Consider the following 13,088-nt stretch of genomic DNA (forward strand, 5'->3'; position numbering starts at 1 on the left):
AAAAATGAATGGAGCAGAGAACGACTGTTCTCTCCAACAGTCTCAGAACTCCAGTATGATATGGAAAGCATTCATATCAGCTGCAATAAAAATCCTAAGTCCATTCAAATGCTAACTACACCCAAGAGATTTTGATTTAGGTCCGCAATTAAGTTGTGTGGCTAAAATATTATTTTTTAAAAATACTACCAAGCTTATTGGAATTGAAGCCAATGCCTTGAGAAAGCACTATTAGTGGAATAAACAGTAACAATAGTCACCTAAAGAATCCTCATCAGCCATCTGTTCATAAGTCATTCTTAGCTACCCTTTCTTTCCGGTTCTTACAATATGCAGTTAGAGGCTTCAAGAAAATACCCATGAAAGACAGCAATTATGGAAGGCACCTTACTCAATCACCCAAAGGCTGTTATCAGTGCCCATAAAGAATCAGTCACAGTCCACCATCAATGATAAATACAGCCTTGCAATTGAGGCTGATCTGGCAACTTGGGTGTGAATGTGCTGAGCATATCATTGTTGACGACATCTCACTTTGGCATCTTTTTAAAAAATAGAACAGATTAATTTAAATCCATAACATTCGCCGTTCCATCACATTGCCAAGCCTACAAGTGATATTAGTAAAATTAGGTGTATACTTCTGAGTGAGAAATTCAAATGTAACTAAAACCTTACCCATTATGGGTTGATAAGAAAGTATTCCAACTAAAGCTTGGCAATATTTATTTTAGTGGGAAAGTAGAATAAGCTGATAGCATTATTAGGCAACCATATTGGGAGAACCTGCAAGTTAATTGGTCAACAAGCTCACAGAAAACTATTGAAAAGTATTTCATGATTTGTACAGTACCTAAATACAATAAATCATCAATAATACAATAGTTAAGCTGTTTTTCTTTCTTAAATCTCTGGAGCAACACAAGTGAGACAATCTCCGGAAGGCAATGAGAGAGGATGAAGTTCTATTGGAGAAGATGACTGGTGATCAAGGCCAGGACGACAATAAATAAATAGCCCGGTATTAGGTCTGAATGCTTAAGGAACTCATCTTCAAACAGATTCAACTGTCTCCCCAATTTCACGTATGTACTACTTTTTACATTTAATATTCTGAAAGTTTACAATGACAAGTAATTTCCATAATTATCAGCATTATCAACCTTATGATTGTACAAAACTAAATACACATTTGACTTGCCATTTACAAGCATTACAAATTAATTCAAAAATTTATTACAGTATTTTGATAAACTTTCACACAAGTCGGAGTTTCTGACAGATTTAGCCCTGAGGCAGATTCAAGGCTTCTTAAGACAAATAGCGATGTCTGAATAACAATGAGGCAAAGGCGCATGGAACAACAGACTGATCCATATGCTCCAGAGAAATTCCTCAGATATTTGTACTGTGAAGTGGATTTTAATGAGAAAACCTAGCTGTGCAAACTCATTGGTGCATAGTTTGATAAAATTGGACTCAGTTTCTGAACGGTCATATTCAGGTAAAAAAAATTCTATCCACCTCTACAAGATTAAGGTTTAACAATTTTTCTTAGAAATGCTTCCAATACTCCATATTATTTTATTCAAATTTCATGCACAACATGCCTTCATCAGACAAAGATCTAGACCATCAAAAGATGAAGACATAGTTAATCTCTCAGCAACTACTAGACCAGCACTTAATCAGTACAGAAAGACGAGAAGCACCTCGAGGCAAAGTTGAAGTGTACTGAACATCTGAATATTAAGATTATATTACAATTTTGAAGTCATTCCTTCATTTCAGCTACTGCACATTTCATATGTCTTTGCTAATACAGCAATGAACAATTATGTCTTGATTAAGGATAGTTTGCACAATTGATCAAACATGCGATTACTTTAATTAATTGTTGATTAATAAACAGTTTGTATACAGTATATTAAAAATTAACAAATATTGTCTGCAGTCAAAGTAGCCATTAATCAATGATTTAGCAAAATAAACAAATTAGTTCACCCCTTGTTGTGATATCTGGATAAACACCTGGGGGGAAAAAAAAGGAATTCTTAGCCACAAAATTTAATTAAAAAAATACAGAATGCCTGCCTGAGTCAGTAGAGCACTCACTCTCTGGAGCGCAACAGAAATAATTTCAATTACATTTACAACATTTCACAATGAAAACAACTATTTTATGGTTAGACTTTCAAAATGGCATTTCCAAGCTAATACTCAGACCACAAATTGCCTATCGATATTAATCATAAATACAAAGCCAATGACAAGAGGATTCTATCTTGTAAATACTAGCACACATTCAACATTCAGAACAGCTGTTTGACAGACCAATTGCGAGAGTATACATAACCAGCAGCCACTGCAATGCTCAGCTCCAGATAATGTACTGCATTGATAACTTCTGGCAACTCTCCTAAAAGATTCATTGGTCATACACAAATGTTCTTCTAATTTCCTGCCATAGCTCATTGGAAAAGATAAATTGGATTGCAGAACATTTTACCAAACATTTAGACACTAGACTTTTGCACAAAGTGAACATCTCAGGGAATCTTGAACACAAGAATTAGAATTTATGGAGATTAAGAAACCAGTTCCCTACTACAACAAATAGACTAATAACCAAATTAATATACAACAACAACCCTCTGAGGGCAGAGTCTCAGAGTGCTAAACAATGGCGGGGAGGTGGGGGGGGTGTAGTGGCTGAAAGCGCAACCTTCAATGGTGAAGTGAAGGATGCAAGGGAAAAGCAGGAGGATGGAGCCAGTCAAGTGGAGGTGCTGGGTGAGGTCGGAGAGGTAGGGAGGTGTCAGGGAGTGAAGCGATTTGAACACGAATATGAGGATCTTGAATTCGATCCGTTCGGTAATGTGGAGCCAGTGGAGCCTGGCCAGAACTGGAGATACAGACTTTGGTGCGGGTAAGTATGCGGGCAGCGGAGTTCTGAATTTTGGAGCTGGGGAGACCAGCGAGGAGTTCGTTTGAATGATCCAGGCGGGGGGTTTCGGCTGCATTTAGGGTAAGGTATGGTCAGAGCCAGGCAATGTTGCAGTGGTGGAGGAAGGCAGTCCTGGTCAGGGATCGGATGTGGGGAGGAAGGACAGCTGGGGGTTGAACCGGACACTTGGATTGCGCACCGGTTCGGTGAGTCTGTAATAATAATACCAGCATTTGATATAGTATCTTATCATATCGTTGAGTCATCTAAAAGCACTACAGATTATACTGTAAAATGAATTGACTGTATACAGTATTTTGTGGGCGAAACTTAAACAAACAGACCAGATAACATTTCAAGGGAGACTGCTTTGTTAAGAAGAAAATAAATTAGCAACAGTTCTTTGCCCCATTTTCCAAGAAATAAGACAAGTCATTTTTGTGTTCAAACCTATTCACTCCCTGTCACCTCCCTACCTCTCCGGCGCCACTGTTAAGCGCTCTGAGGCACTACCCTGCATGGCGGGCGCTATATAAGTGTAAGTTGTTGAAGTTATTACTTCCAGCACAACAGCAACATTGCAATGTTCTGGCATATCACTCGTCAGCCAAGGAATGCAAACCATGCCTCCGGCTTGCATCTGCCAAGAGGGAACTGACCTGGAGCAGCCGTTGCAGTGCAAAGGTTACCTCTGGGCTGAGCACATTTGTAACTTGGGTTTTCCTGTACACAGAAAACTCTGTTGTATTTGGGAGCTGTTTATTCTGCCACTGAGGCAGCTCTGTTCAAGACTACGTCAGGACTATGACAGTACATTATCCTTAAGTTTTAATTATTTTTAGGCTGATTTTATGAACTAAAAAAGGGCGATTTCAGTGCCTACATCTACCATGGATTGGATGGGGCAGGGCAATCTACTCCACACCAATACAGTTTTAAATCTCACACAACTCCCAAATGCACCAATCTTGAACTATTTCTGTGGCCTCACTGACAAACTATTATTGCCAGGCAATTTTGTGATATGGACATGCAATCATCAGGAAGCTGGATTGACAAAGCGCAAAATCACAGAACTTTCAATTCTTGCATGCAACAAAAAAAATGTCAGCCCTCTATTTTGGTTTATTTCAACCCACCTAAGCTTAGTACAACACAAGCTCTCTATTACACCCACAATGGAACAGTATTGTAAAGGAATTAATGTGAGATTTAAACCAATTGTAGTAATTGCACTTAAGTTGTGCCATACATCTCTTCACATTCTAACAAATATTTATTTTGTTAGGCTCTAAGCCTCACACCATTTACAGATTTAACACTGCTTTGAAATGATAATTAGAAAATTAAGCAGCCTATTCTCAATGAGAATAGAAAAAAAAGTTGACAAAACAAGAGCTGTTTCAATCTCCGATATATCCATTCAATTACTTTCTAATACCTCAAGAAATTGGAAATATGAATACTTATTTGCTATAACCACAAAAATGTTTGGAATTTTAATTGCCAGATGTTTACACAAGGATACAGAAGTTACCTAACACCACTGAAAAAGAGAAAATACTTGTTGCAGCGTTTAAGGAACTCCCTTTACTTAAAAAACTCTGAAAGTGAAGGAAGCTGCATCATGACTCTGTGCCAACAGGTCACTAACTCAGATTTATAATTGGTGGGGGGGGAGGGATGAAGAAAACTAAAAAAACTCAAGCTCTACATGTTGAAACTGATATTTTTCAAACATAATCCCCATTTCACCAAAATGGGCACTACTTAATATCCAATCAATAGCAGACATGCTGACATTGAGTTACTGCACCACAGCAAAATGATGGCAATTACAAACACAGCCCCCCCTTGAAAAAGAATCTGCAGTACCGAGTCAATAATTTGCTCCAGTTAAAATGTTGTATTGAATTATTGGCACGCTGTCAGCCCTGAGCTTGCCACGCTCCTTTCTGCCTTTTAATTTGCACTGCCAATCCACAGTAAAGCAGTCAGAAATAGCGATACAGGTTACTACTAGCTATTAACAATTTGCACAAGTCAAAACATCTATTATGGGGGAGGGGAGGTCAACAGCCTGTACCCATTCCTTCCCTTCTGAATGGCTCTAAAATAATAATAATCATTGCATTTGATGTAGTGTTTTATCACGTCTTTGAGATGTCGAAGAAGGGCTTCACAGAATATATTATAAAGTGAATTGACTTTACAATTTATTCTATGGGTTCCACAATGGAACAACTTCCCTTGGTTGACAAAAGGAAAAAGGATTCAGTGACCAAAGGCGCGGTCGAAAAGAAAGGTCTTCAGCAGAGACTTGAAAATGGGAAGGGAGGGAGCGAGACGAAGGGAGTGAAGAAGGCAGTTCCAGAGCCTCGGGGCATAGTGGCTGAAGGCACGGCCGCTGAGGGTGGAGCGGAGGACTAGGGGGACAACGAGGAGGCCAGACCCAGAGGAACGAAGGCAATGGGTGCTGCTTGAGGAGAGAGGTCAGGGGGTGCAGAGGAGTACAGGGACTTGAATACGAGGGTGAGGATCTTGAAGTCGACCCTCTCTGGGATAATAATAATTTGTGCATTTGATATAGCGCTTTTCACGTCTTCTAGACGTCCCAAAGTGCTTCACAGAATATACTGTAAAGTGAATTGACTATATATTTGTGGGCGAATGCGGCAGCCAATTGCACACCCAGTGGCAGCCAGTGCAGTTTGGCAAGGACTGGGGTGATCGGCGAGCAGAGTTTGTGCGGGTGAGAATGCGGGCAGAGTTCTGAATGAGTTGGATTTTATGGATGGTAGTGGATGGGAGACCAGCGAGTAGGGCGTTGGAGTAGTCCAGCCGAGAGGTGACAAAGGCATGGACCAGAGTTTCAGCGGCTTTTGAGAAGAGGTATTGGCGGAATAATAAAATCACATCTACTGTTATTCACTATAAAGGCTCACAGAAAAAAAGATCAGCTGCGTGGGCAGAACTCTAGAGAGGTTGACGATATGAAACTGTACCTGAAGCAAGAACTGCTGTCTTATTTCAGAATGCCAACAGAATATCAAAAACTTACAGCCTATAACAATAGAAAGATGCATTCAAGCGAAAATGTTGTCGAGTTTGACATGGATTGGCAAATTTACTGATTGGACAAGAACTTTTGGTTAAAATCACTAATTCCAGTACAGGAGAATCAGAAAATACAGAACATGCGTCTGCTGCTGCAAGTTCCTCAAAAGATTTGTCTCACAAAATGAACTGCAGCTTTAATGCTCACACAGCATGTCAAAAAACTTATGGCTCTATGGATGCTTTTTAAAATGGAAGAAAAAAAAAAGAAATCGGAAGGCAATGGTTCCACAGACCAGTACCTGAGCCAGGTAGGTTCATAGAGCTTAAAGGCACTGCTGATCATCAATCAACAAAACAGAACTGCACCACAGACAAACGCAAACCAACAGACCTGGAACTCAGTAGATGAGATTTCAGATGCGGTTCCAGAGATGGACTTATCTGCACTTAGGAATACAAAAGGTGGTGCATTTTCAGTCTAGTCATCTAATTAGAATCCAATTAATTTTTAAAACAATAATTTCTTTCAAAATCTAATGTTCTAGATTTCTACACATCATACCGCTGGGAAGTTAAAAACTACAGTTTGCATCTTACGCTATGGATTTTATTCGCAAGCAGGTCAATTGTTTTATTTATTTTTAAAAGTTACTGAACAACGTTTTGCTAAAAAATGGATTTAAAGGAGTCAAAATAAAATATTTACAACAATTGCACTTTGTCAGGCTGTAAATGTCAACTGAACCATTTATATGAATAATTAACAGATTTGCATTTGTAAAGGTGAGAATTGGAATACAAGCTGAAAGCAGTTGAAGTGAAAATGATCCTATCGAGACTTGCTTGCCACAGAAATGTCTTGCCCTTTCGATACTTGATTCATTAATATTAGAATTACTAAATAGACTACATAATGTTAACACTTTCCATCCTGCCTAATCATAATGGGGAAGAAAAATAAATGTAGATTGATGCATTATGAAGACCACTAAAAATGCAAAACAATCATTGGCTTTGAATAGCATGGGGTCAATATAGACAGTGGTCCCAGTTTACCAATTGACAGTCTGCTAAATTTCAAACACAAGGCCTCCAGCTGGCTATAGATCCTTTTAAACCACGTGGAAATCATTCAGGCTTTAACAAATGCCAGCTCCAGTCTCTACAAATTAAAAAAAATGCTGAATGTGGAGGTTGGAACAGACTGCTGCTGTCATAGTAATGAAACTTGAATCTTTAGTCAGTAATGTGTGTGGTGCAAGGTCATGTGAGTAAGTGTTTGGTGGCTCAGCAAGCGACACAGAAAACTGAACAGAATGAGTGCGCTTTGGCATCTGAAATAGCCAATGCCACATTACACAGTTTGGTAGAGATTAAGTCACCCAACGAGCACTGTCCCACAAACAGTCGTGGATTGAGCAACCACATTATTATTATTATTTTTTTGAAGGGATTATTAACCTTATTGCTACATCAGAATAATCAAACAAAGCCAGTATGTTTTGTACATTTTTAGACAAGCAGTCTATTTTATCTATACTACTCAATCTAAAATAAATCTGCCCCTAGGGTCTCATACACACAACATCACTTCCTTTAGCTGCTCTGAAGCTTATTCCCTTGTTATGCCCATCATACACATCTCACATGAACACAACTAATAGACAATCCCAATGTCTCTGTGACTCAACCACCCAGTCTGATTCTGGTCAGAGTAAACCATTAAGGTCCTACCTTGACTATATTAATAGAACCCCCAGGTGAACATTGGAAGTGACTTCAGCATTCCCAGGTTACAGAAGGAGGAACAAAACAGAATTCTACCTTTCAAATGAACTCAAATGAACTTTCTGAAAGTTCATGGTTATACAATGAACAAGAAATGAAAACACCCTGCCTTGCAATTGGCCCACAAGCATCTTTGTCCTGATCTGTTGAATGGGGAATTAGTGCACTGTTTTAGGAAGGAGCTGAGAGTAGTTAAAACACTTCCCTCTTTCATTAAAGCTCTGCAAAATTTATTCAAACCAGGTTCAAAAAAATCTTGCTTAGCATAAAAATGCTGGTAAATCATAAGCTGTGCAGCTATCTATTCCATCCACCCAATTAAAAGCTCTACGAACAAACACTTTCTTCTGAATAATTAAAACATTTGTCAAACCTGTTCACAGCTTTTAGAAAAATAAGCATTCAGTTCAAAACTGGAACTAGATCTCAAAAGTAAAATATTCTAATTCTGCCTAAAACAAATACATTTACCACACTTATGAACCTCATGAAGCTCTTATGAGAAATTGATACATTTCATAAGTCCCCATAGTAAATTCAAGATTATTATACTATTTACTACTACTTAATACCTTTGTTTACCAACAAAATCAACTGAAACTAGCAGGTTTCTTTTGTATGCAAATGTTCCATATATTTGCTCTAGTTAATTCAGTCTACTTCAGAAATAACTTATACCTGCAATAGGATTCAATAGGTCATCTCTCGAAAGAAATACATTCACACTATCTATGACAGGACATTATATTTATACAGTATTTTGTTTCCCCACCTCATTTTCCCCAAGACATCTTCTATGCTGGAAGCCATTCCCACAACCAAGGGGTTTGCACATAAATGCAAAAACTAAATTTTCCAAATCCTATATTTTGGTGCACAGCCTATCAGACCACCTTAAAACATGTGCAGCACAAACTTATTTTGTCCTGCTATGTAACACATGACTCCTTTTGAAGATTTAAAAATTCTAGTATTGTGCTATCACCACCACCTCGACAACGATAAGAGAAACTGCAGGGCTTCTTTTCGTGTTAACACATTCTCACTCATATAACACATTAAATACAAACACATCCAAAAAAAAATTAACAAATTGTGCTGGTCGAATACTACTAAAATCTATGCAGTTTCCTATGTTATTTCTAACAATATCCATATATATTATGTTGAGGCGTCTAGAAGACGTGAAAAGCGCTATATCAAATGCAAGGACTATTATGTACATACACACACATATTCATATTGCATTTTGAACAGCTGACATTCTATCTCATCAAATCTGCAATAACTTGTGTCCACCTGTCCCAGTAAAGGTCAGTCTGCTGTCACTCCAATAAAAATACTAGTTTCTAGAAAAAAATACTGTTTAAAAAATATTTTCTTCAGCAAAAAATCATAACACACATTTCGACTAAACGCTGTGCATCAGAAGTTGATCGATATCCAACACTCTAATCTGAACAAGTCCCACAAACAACTGATCTGAAAGAAACCAATTCAGATTTGCTAAATAAAATGCTACACACTTAAATGTAGCATCGCGGCCATATTATCAAGTGGATCTTCAGTCCAAACAAGGAAACCGTTCCAATTAAATGTTAATCTTTTAAATATACATTTTCCAATCGAATGATCTCTAAAAACTGCTCAAATCCTGTAAGTGGGGGGGAAGAATAAAAGCACGACAGGACACCACTCTAATGGAAAATAAAAATGTCACACACGGGGTCTCAAGCTGTTCGGTTTACACCAAACCAGAGTCCAGCATTTCAAAGCATTCGTGGAATGAATGTGGAAATCGCAGGTTGGATCCACAGAAAATCGGTACATGTAGTTTTGAAATTCCACGAGTTTAATGCTATATATATATACACACACACACACATTAAAAACAAACACTTAAAAGATCCAAAGGTAGCACTTCGCTCCAACATAAGTGAATACAAGCAAGTCTCAAATGTTTGCGATAAGGTTCCCAAAGTGTTACTCAACGGAAATACAACTTTAAATACACATTTACTGTGCGTTTAAAGTTGTATTACTTAAGAAAACACAAACACACACAGACAAAAGAGGGTACAGACCAGAGAAACACGCTTGACAGCATCCCCAACGCATGCACCGCAATGTACAGTGGGGGTCCCTTTCACATCCAACCCCTGAGCTCCTCTTAAAAGTCAGTCCCTTTGCTTCTTGACAAAACAGAAAGCGCTTCACAACGATTGGGAATTAAACAAACCTTATTTGTTTTTAAAAAAAAAGTAACACACAAAAGACCGCGGGGGAAAAAAGCGTCGAAATGCAACACGAACAAAAAAAAGAAGACAATAGCTGTGAGATGCTCTCAACCCGAAACGGGAGGAAGAGGCTTTTTTATACACACACACACACAACACACAACAAAATAACCGGGGAATTTTTTTTGTATCGTCTCCAAACCACACAAAAAAATACACCTTTGTCCCATACCTGTTATTTGATCTCAGTCTTGCGGTGGGGGAGGGAGTGGAGGGGGCGGTGGGTGGGGGGGTCTCTCTCTCTCTTCCTTTCCTTTCCAGGCTGAGTTCGCACTCGCAGACAGATGAGATAAATTACAGCTCCTTTTGTTAAAACTTGTGTCGGTTTGCACTGTTATCTGAACTCCCTCTCCCCCTCTCTCTCTCTCTCCCCTGAAGCCTCTGCTCCCGCCTGGGAGTGACCACGGCAACGGCTGTCTGGCCGACCCCTACCCCCCCCCCTCCTCCTCCTCCTCCTCCTCTCGGCCTCTCTCTCTCTCACACACACACACACACGAAGGGGGGAAAGGAATGATTTTTTTCCCCCCCTCCACCACCTAAAATAATTATCTTTTTTTCCTCACCACCCCCCACCCCCCAAAACAACAAACTACTGGTCCCTTCTTTCTCTTGACCGGGGGTGGGGGTGGGCGAGGGCGAGACCTGCGCCTTACACAAAAAACATATCGAAATATAAATAATATATAACCAGCTGCAGACTTTTCTCTCTCTCTCTCTCTTCCCCCCCTTCTCCCCTTCTCTTTCTTTCTTTCTCTTTCTTTCTCCCCTTCGACTTCACCGGAGATTAACTCCTCAAAGAAAATGGGGGGGAGGGGGAGGGGGGGGAATGGAGGAATTTCTTCTCCCCTTTTTTTTCTCCCCCCTTTCTCTCTCTCTCTCCCTCTCTCTCTCGTTCCCTCTCTTCTTTCTCTCTCTCTCTCTCTCTCTGGACGTCGCCTTCTTTTCTCCCTCAGAAAGTCAGTCCGTTTTCCGTCGGTCGGTCGGTCCGGTCGGGTCGGTCGAACCCCCAACTCGCGCGCGCTCTCTCTCTCTCTCTCTCTCTCCCGCTCGCGATGCCCCGACAGCGACGCTAACCACCGGCTCGTGTGGTGCAGGGAGGAGAGGCGGGAGGTGGGGTGGGGGGGGGGGACAAAACAAATCACAGTCCGGAGGCAGCGCAGTTCGCTCTCCCCTCCTCCTGTGACTGGGAGCGGCTGAAAACGACGACACCCAAAACCGCCGCCACCGCCCACCTTCACCTTCTCCTTTCTCCACCTCTTCTCGCCAACGGTCGCTGCCTGAACTGCGCGTGCGCCGCTTCCATCTCCGCCACCCAATTGCCTCCCTCCTCCCGGCCTCACACGCTCCCGCCCATACCGCGCTCCACCAATGGTAATTCGCCTTCGCACGATTGACTGGTCGTCTCGACCAATGGCGAGGCGGCACAGGGTCGATTGACACCTGAACACACACACGCGCGCGCACCGCCCCCACACACACCCCCACACACACACAGCGTGTGGTTTATGAGGCGGGGCGGGCGATTGCGTCGTTTGATAGACGTACCGCTTCACCAATCGGAACGGGGCGAGAAGGCGGGACGGGCACGTCAGCCCCGCCCTCCACCCGCCCTCTCGCGGTGGATGCGACGCGCCGTTTGATTGACGTCCACCTGGACCAACGAGAGGCCCGACCTCGCTGTCTGTCAAACGGTTCAGCCGGTGGGGCCCAATCGGGTGGGTCGTGACTGGTCGCCTTGTTCAAGCGGAGCGCGGAGAGAGAGGGGGGCAGCGTCCGGCGGGAGTGGACTGTCCACCGGAGTGACCGGGGTCAGAGCGAGCGAGCGAGTGAGGAGAGAGAGAGAGAGAGCGCGCGCGGGGCCACAGGTGAATTCATTCTTCTCTTCGGCTCGAACCCCGGTCCTGGTGGTCGGGAAAAAAAAGAACCCCTTCCCGCGGCCTCTGGTGGAGGAAGAGGGGGTTCGACCTGCGGTTTATATGGGGGGTCGACAGGAGTTTGACAGTCGGGAGACCCCCTTTTTTGGGGGGTGGAGGTGGAGGTCGGGCAACTGAAAAAAGTTAGGCCCCAAAGGGAAGGAATTGTCAGTGGGGAGGGGGTGGGGGGGAGTGGGGGGCACTTTTTTTCTCGCTGTCAACATTATGTGGAGTCCTGTGGCTCAGTGGTTAGAGCACTCGCTTTGCAAGTGAGAGACCTGAGTTCAATTCCAGGCAGAGGGCGAAACCTCGGGCAAGTTTCCTTACTCCACACAGAGCCTAATAATAATCCTCCAAAACCAAAAACAATAATAAATTGGTCATTTCAATCCACGACTGTTTGTGGGACATTGCTGTGCGCAATTGGCTGCCGCGTTCGCCCACAAATATATAGTCAATTCACTTTACAGTGTGTTCTGTGAAGCGCTTTGGGACGTCCTCCCGACGTGAAAAGCGCTATATCAAATGCAAGGATTATTATTATGATTCGGAAGTATCACTGACATGTCCTCGATTCCGTTTTTGTTGACAGTAGCTCCGAGTTAATCATTTCCTTGTTATGTGCTGAGCTGTTACCAGTTCAGTTGGGGTTGGGATGTGAATGACACATAGTAAGTCCCGGTGTATGTAAACACCTCCCCTTGTTTTATGGGTTGAGTATCTGTGGAGGAGGGAGACACACCCCCACACACACACACACACAGGTACTGCTTGTTCTCTTGGTAATAATTGGATCAACAAGGTTGTTTGAAAGGGGTATTATTACCTTTTATGGGTAAAGTCAGGTCAAAGATTATTATGTTATTCCACTGTGTCTGCAGTGCTGCCTGATGACACTTGGGGAGTTTGTGCTGAGCCATATATATATATGTCATATTTGCTGCTGCACAAACTACTGGCGTTCTTTGAAGTGTTACCAGAATGAATGTATATGATAAAAACATTCTTTTGATCTTATAGTGATTCTTCTTTTCTTTGAAGATGGCGTTTATCAGATAGACTGTATTAAAATACAATAGTATT

The 13,088-nt window shown here is 41.7% G+C and overlaps 2 protein-coding genes across 12 annotated transcripts in view; one reads left to right on the forward strand and one right to left on the reverse strand.

Moving 5' to 3' along the window:
- Positions 1-11,391, reverse strand: part of arvcfb (ARVCF delta catenin family member b) — a 128,698-nt gene extending 117,307 nt beyond the window's left edge. For 8 of the 10 annotated variants that reach the window (XM_042337368.1, XM_042337365.1, XM_042337367.1 and 5 more), the window contains exon 1: positions 10,265-10,319. The gene's annotated coding sequence lies outside the window, so the exon portion shown is untranslated. Of the gene's footprint in view, positions 1-10,264; positions 10,320-11,324 lie in introns of those variants that run through there. The other 2 variants (XM_007901787.2, XM_007901788.2) reach the window with 2 other exon arrangements.
- Positions 11,392-11,788: 397 nt separating this feature from the next.
- tango2 (transport and golgi organization 2 homolog (Drosophila)) overlaps positions 11,789-13,088 on the forward strand; it is a 48,306-nt gene continuing 47,006 nt past the window's right edge. For both annotated transcript variants that reach the window (XM_007901785.2, XM_007901784.2), the window contains exon 1: positions 11,789-11,957. The gene's annotated coding sequence lies outside the window, so the exon portion shown is untranslated. The remainder of the gene's footprint in view (positions 11,958-13,088) is intronic.

The sequence above is a fragment of the Callorhinchus milii genome, unplaced genomic scaffold, assembly GCF_018977255.1.
Source record: "Callorhinchus milii isolate IMCB2004 unplaced genomic scaffold, IMCB_Cmil_1.0 Scaffold8, whole genome shotgun sequence".
NCBI lineage: Eukaryota > Metazoa > Chordata > Chondrichthyes > Chimaeriformes > Callorhinchidae > Callorhinchus > Callorhinchus milii.